General features: G+C 43.2%; 1 pseudogene; it reads left to right on the forward strand.

Annotated features, from left to right (window-relative positions):
* Positions 1 to 567: 567 nt before the first annotated feature.
* On the forward strand, positions 568 to 1,163 carry LOC122227922 (annotated as a pseudogene).
* The last annotated feature ends 6,129 nt before the right edge of the window (positions 1,164 to 7,292 follow it).

The following is a 7,292-nucleotide window of genomic DNA, read 5'->3' on the forward strand; positions in this document are numbered from 1 at the left end:
AATTTTTTTTTTAATTGAGACCCTGAGAGCTGCAAAGCGGCTAACCAGTGCAAGAATGGGAATTCGAGCTTCTAAGACTGGGACTTGTACATGCAAAAGCCTAAGGGTGACAGAGTTCATGCTGCACTCAGAGACTACCAGCCATCCAGAACATAGATGCAATAAAGGATAGTGTGGAGGAAGGCAAGAGCCAGACTACTGTCTGCTATATCTAACTGGAGAAAAAAAGCAAACAATAATATCCAGCATTTCTTAGATGCTTACTAGATATCAGGGATTATAATAAGCATTTTACAAGTATTGTTGCATTGAATCCTCACCAAGTTTCTGAAATTTCCCTCTCTGTATCGTCTCTTAATGGCAAAACTAATACATGCTTGTTCTTTTTCTTCTAAAAAAATTTTTTAACGTTTATTTTTGAGACAGAGAGAGGCAGAGCATGAACGGGGGAGGGTCAGAGAGAGAGAGAGAGGGAGACACAGAATCTGAAACAGGCTCCAGGCTCCGAGCTGTCAGCACAGAGCCCGAGACGGGGCTCGAACTCACGGATCGCGAGATCATGACCTGCGCCGAAGTCGGCCGCTTAACCAACTGAGCCACCCAGGCGCCCCAATATATGCTTGTTCTAACACATTAAAGAATCTCCCAAACCCTAAACCCCCAGCAAAAGTGACCATCTGGCTTTTATTCTTTCACATACTTTTCAGTGCTTACCCAGCAGATATAAATATACGACACATAGATATTTGTAGGAAGATGGGTTTATACTCTGACGCTCTTTTGGCAGCGGCTTTTTAAAGAACCCATGTAGCTCTTTCTTTCTGAGCCAATAGCGCTCTGGCGAACATGGTGAATGTTCCTGAGACCCGCCGGACTCTGCAAGAGGTGTGCCAAGCCCCAACCCCACAGAGTGACCCCGTACAAGAAAGGCAAAGATTCTCTGTATGCCCAGGGAAAGCGGTGTTAGGATAGGAAGCAGAGAGGCTATGGTGAGCAGACTAAGCCGATTTTCCGGAAAAAGGCTGACACTACAAAGAAGACTGTGTTGAGGCTTGAATGTCTTGAGCCCCAACTGCAGCTCTAAGAGAACGCCTGCTGTGAAGAGAGGCAAGCATCTTGAACTTGGAGGAGATAAGAGAAAGGGCCAAGCGATCCGGTTCTAAGCTTCAGATTTTGTTATATTATGAAGATGAAAAAATCTGGAGGTTATGTTCGAAAACAAAACAGTACACATGGACATCCTTCCAGGTCAATACATACAAATCTAAATCACTCTTTTAAGCTTACACATAATAGCTTAAAGTAAGAATGTGCCAGAATTTATTCATCTGTAACTCTACTAATAGACATTCAAGGGCTTATCCCCCACTACAAACAATACTGAAATAAACACATCTTGGTAAATACATCCTTATATACTGATGCTTTCATTTTTGTAGGGTAGATTCCCCCACAGTGGGGAGGTACATTGAAAATTTTAGAGACACTGTAACAGTGAATTGTTAATGTTCTTTGCAACCTATTCATTTTTATGCCTCTGCAAAGTTGCAGAAAATAAATGGTTTCTCCAGGCAACTCCACGAGCAGTGCACAGAATGATGAGGTCCTCAGGTCTTTTTTTATGGTCAACCTGAAGGTTTTAGGCTAAATTTTACATACTTGGACAATGAGACCGAAAAAAAATATGTTGAATGATAAAACATCTCCTTATACCCACATCCTTTCATTTGCTGCTGAGGGGCTCTTTGCTCACTGCTAGGTTTGAGCAGGTGCGGGGCTGTCGGACTGCCAGATTCTAGGTGGAGAAGTCATCAAATCGTGAAGGAATGCCTGTCATCATGGTCACATGACATGCCCCTTCTGACAGAGCCATGCTGCAATCGAGTCAAAATTTATCGCCCGAACCACTTCATTTTTAGAAATATAAGAAGACATATTCTTAGAACTATTTGCCACGTAATATATTTTTTTAAAGATTTATTTGCATTGCTCCTCACTAGGTTTGGAGAATGTGGCAGAAATGGCCCTTTAAAAAAAAAGACAAAGACAGAGGGGTGGGGGAGGGGGGATCTTAAGTCCAAAGCTAAAGCATCAAACTTATTCTAAAACTGAGCGATTTGTTTTCCGTATTGTGACATAACCGCACTGGCCTTTCACTGGTGGATGTGGAAGAACTCGAAGCCTCTCCTTCTCAAATGTTTAGCTGCCTTGCTGCTGACACACTTAAGGTTCCCTTTGTCCTGAGTAACTCAGGCAGCATCAAAGGCATGTGCAAAGGCCCCTCCTTGTGGGAACCTTTGTCATTCCATTCGGTTTCTTTGCTCCCTTCAAAGCCCCTGGCCCCCAGGTTTGGACTCCCCTGCCCTTTATGAGTCTTGGTCAGAGAGAGCCTACCTATCACCCGAGTGCCAGATACTCCCCCTGCCAGTCCATGGCACAGGGAGCATCTCTCTGGACTCACCCTTTGGATGCAAAACTGCTAGACTTTACCATGGAAGCTTGTGAGCCAAGGAGGCTTTTTCTAGAATCCATTCTGGTGAAGTAGACGCAATCTCCAGAGGCAGTTTGGCAGCTCTGGTGTAATTATTTAGCCCCACATTCAGTGGTGTGGGCAGCTCCTGGTGCAGTCCCTGTGCCCAGAGCAGAAGCAGAAGGGTCTCCACTGGACCACTTCCGCTGTGTGATTTTGGTCACCATTCCCGGCAACAGACAGAGCCTCCGTGCCTGGTTCACAAGCCCTCCTGGAGATTCTCTGTGCTCCTGAATATCCTTTAATAACCTCCTTTCCTGCTGAAATTAAACAGGACTGAATTCTGCTGTCTGAAACTTAGAAGCCCTTTGATGGCCCCTCAAAAATGTTACCGTAAATCTTTGTGGTTTTAAAGTATTTAATAAGCTAAAGATTTAGGTTCATCATTTTTTTAAAACTGTTTATTTAATTTGAAAGAGAGAGAGAGAGAGAGGGGGGTGCCTCGGTGGCTCAGTCAGTTGAGCGTCCAACTTTCGCTCAGGTCACGATCTCACAGTTTGTGGGTTTGAGCCCCATGTCGGGCTCTGTGCTGATAGCTGGGAGCCTGGAACCTGCTTCAGATTCTGTGTCTCCCTCTCTCTCTATCCCTCCCCTGCTCACGTTCTCTCTCTCTAAAATAAGTAAACATTAATTTTTTTTTAATGAGAGAGAGAGAGAGAGAGAGGAAGGGGCAGAGAGAGGGAGACAGAGGGAATCCCACGCAGGTTCCACGCTGTCAGCACAGAGCTCAACATGGGACTTGATCTCACGATAGGTTCATCATTTGAAAAATAATCGGAACTCTGTACCATTTCCAATTTGACCCTGATATTACACTATCTTTGGGTGAAACTGAGTCTTGAGCCACCTCTGGATTACTGCTGTCTTTCTCCATGTGCTCCACTCCCCATGCTCTCCGGCTTTCCCACCACCCTCCGTGTCTCACCAAAACCTCGTCTCAGGAAAGCTGGTGTGCATGCTAGCATGGTTAGGTTTAAGTGACTTATGAGAATACCCTGTGCAGTAGAGAAGCATTTAAACAAAGGAATAAATCTCTAACTGTGGGATTTCACAAGTATCAGCAAATAAGCAAGAGAGATGTAGGTGGGGCTGGGGCCGGAGTGGGGGAAGCTGGGGCACCATGACTATCCCTTCTCCCACATTAGCCTAAGGGCATTTCTAGAGTAATAAATACTCTCTCATGAATCACCCACATTCCAGTTAGACAAATCCATACTTATCTTGAAATAAAAAGCTTCTGCACAGCCAAGGAAACAATCAACAAACCTAAAAGGCAACTGACGGAATGGGAGAAGATATTGCCAAATGCCATATCTGATAAAGGGTTAGTATCCAAAATCTATAAATAGCTTGCCAAACTCAACACCCCAGAAACAAATAATCCAGTGGAGAAATGGGCAGAAGACATGAATAGACACTTGTCCAAAGAAGACATCCAGATGGCCAACAGACACATGAAAAAACGCTCAACATCACTCAACAACGGGGAACTACAAATCAAAAGCACCTCACACCTGTCAGAATGGCTAGAATTAGCAACACAAGAAACAACAGGTGGAGGCCAGGATGCAGATAAAGGGGAACCCTCTTGCACTGTTGGTGGGAATGCAAACTGGTGCAGCCACTCTGGAGAACAGAATGGGGCTTCCTCAAAAAGTTAAAAATAGAACTACCCTACAACCCAGCAATTGCACTACTAGGCATTTATCCAAGGGATACATATGCACTGTTTCGAAGGGACACATGCACCCCCATGTTTACAGCAGCCCTATCAACAATAACCAAACTGTGGAAAGAGCCCAGATGTCTATCGACTGTTGAATGGATAAAGAAGATGTTATATATATATATATATATATATATATATATATATATATATATATATATATCACATATATATGTATCACATATATATGTATATATATGTATATGTATATATGTACGTATATGTATATATATGTATATATATGTGATATACCTGTGTATACATATATGTGTGTGTGTGTATATATATATTGTGTGTATGTATTATATATAATGTATATATATATATGTGTATATATATGTGTGTATGTATTATATATAATGGAATATTACTCAGCCATCAAAAACAATGAAATCTTGCCATTTGCAATGACATGATCGGAGCTAGGGTGTATTATGCTAAATGAAATAAGTCAGAGAAAGGCAAATACCATATGATTTCACTCGTATGTAGAATTAAAAAAAAACAGAACAGATGAACATATGGGAAGGGGGAAAAAGAAAGAGAGAAACAAACCATAAGAGTCTCTCAGGGGTGCCTGGGTGGCTCAGTCAGTTAAACGTCCAACTTCAGCTCAGGTCATGACCTCGCAATTAGTGAGTTCGAGCTTTGCCTAGGGCTCTGTGCTGACAGCTCAGAGCCTGAGGCCTGCTTCGGATTCTGTATTTCCCTCTCTCTCTCTCTGTCCATCCCCCACTTGTGCGTGCTTTCTCTCTCTCTCTCAGAAGTAATAAACGAATCAACTTAAAAAGAGTCTCTTAAATACAGAGAACAAACTGAAGGTTGATGGAGGGAGGTGGGTGGGGGATGGGCTAAATGGGGGATGGGCTAAATGGGGGATGGGCGTTAAGGAGGGCAATTGTGATGAGCACTGGGTGTTGTATGAAAGTGACGACTCACTGGATTCTACTCCTGAAACCATATCGCACTGTATGTTAACTAACTAGAATTTAAATAAAAAATTGACAAATAAATAAATAAACAAAAATAAAATGTTTAGAGCAACGTCTGGCATATAGTACTCCACTTAAGGTTAGCTATTATGATCATTATTAAATCTGAAATCATTTAATGTCCTTGAACATTATTCAAATTTATCTATATGCAAATTCCACTAATGTATGCTCAATGATGCCAACATTAATCATATCAGAATATGCCCCATAAGCATATTTTGAGCACAGGCTAACGTGCCCGTATGCACAAGATTTCAACAGCCACCGTTTCACGGGCTAGCTGCGAGAAATGTTTTTCGGTGCACTTTGCCCTGGCAGTTAACAAATGATAAGAAAGTTCATTCAATGGGATTTTAAAGGCAGCTAAATTGCCCCAAGTTTAGACTACCTGAAGCGGCTGGTAAGGCAAAGCTCACCGTGGCAGTGAGGGCACCAAACCCGTGACCCCTGCTAGTTAATATGAAGAGGAGGGAGCTGAGGGAAGAGGACACACACATGAACAGAGAATGCGGAATGAAAGAGAAAGCAGTGGTCTGACACGCCAAAGATTTCTCTCGGGAAAAACAGACGAGCTTGTGAAACACGAGTTTTAAGAAGAGTTGCCGGGCTATGTTTCACCCATTCTGTTTTCCACGCGTATAATTTCTTCCGCACTACTCGGTCACTGTGACTATTTAAGAGTATTACCACAGCTTACCGACACGCCAAACTGACTCAAAAGCATTGCAGAGGAATTCATTTTTCTAGCCTAACTTGCTGTTTATTTCCAAAGACCGAAATTTCAGAGACGTATTTTCCCATTTGCCCTGGCATTATCCGGTCCTCAACTCAGGACCGAACATGTTTCCGCCAGATTATAAGATCGTTTTCCAGCCCCCATTTGCCAAGCGCTCTACATTCATTCAGGAAACTCGCTTTAAAACAAGACCCATTTACTTCTGTGTTACTTTTAACTGGATCTTGTTTCAATCAGCCAACTTACTGCCAAAAATATTAACTCGGTCCTAACTTCACTGTTCGAAGAAAGTGGAGCAAGCTTTTTATACAAACAACATGTTAAATTTAGCATGTAACTGTCTTTGGCTCCACGATTATTTACGAGAGTTTCAAGAGGGACGAGAAAATTAGAAGGGAGTAATAGTCCAGATTCCATAGCTGTTACGGGCTGAATTGTGTGCCCCCAAAATTCACATGTGGAAGCTGTAACCCCTGGTACTTTAGAATGTGACTATTTGGAGACAAGGTTTTTAAAGAGGTGATTAAGTTAAAATGAGGTTTCTAGGGTAGGGCCCTAATCCAGTCTGTCTACTGCCCTTATCAAGAGACATCAGGACCCACTGAGAGACACCAGGGGTGTGCACACGCAGAGGGATAACCAGGTGAAGAGGTAGGTAGCAAGCCGGCAGGCATTTGCAAACCAAAAAGAGAGGTCTCAGAGGAAACGACACCTTTCAGCACCTTGACCTTGGACTTCCAGCCTCCGGAACTGGGAGACAATAAATTTTTGTGGTTTAAGCCCCCGCAGTCTGTGGTCTTTTGTTCTGGCAGCCTTAGCCATCTAACACTAAGAATTCAGGTGTAGCAATTCATCCTCTACGAAGTGACAAATCACATTCCTTAAACTCTGAGCCATATCAACAATATAATCATGAGGAATAATTGCCAAGTCCTTATCTTTGGTCCCGTTCCCCTTGTCCCCTTCACCCAGTGCCCTTGGACTGCATGGGAGCGGGTCTCCAGCAGTCCTCCTGGTCTCAAATATCTGCCTGATGCATCAGTAGCACTGGAGGGCTTGGGAAAACAGACGGCTGGGCCCCACTCCCCGAGTTTCCAATCCAGTAGACCTGAGATGGGGTCCAAGGATGTGCATTTCTAACAAGTTGCAAGTGATCCTGAAGCTTTGAGGACCACTGCACCCGCCGCCTCCCCACCTCAGGCATACCTACAATCAAAAACAGTGCCATTTATCTAGAGGGCCCTGCGTGGACCTGGCAGGTTAAGCTTATAAATTAATTTATGCTAATATAAAGAAATATATTAC

This window comes from Panthera leo, chromosome C1, assembly GCF_018350215.1.
Source record: "Panthera leo isolate Ple1 chromosome C1, P.leo_Ple1_pat1.1, whole genome shotgun sequence".
Lineage (NCBI taxonomy): Eukaryota > Metazoa > Chordata > Mammalia > Carnivora > Felidae > Panthera > Panthera leo.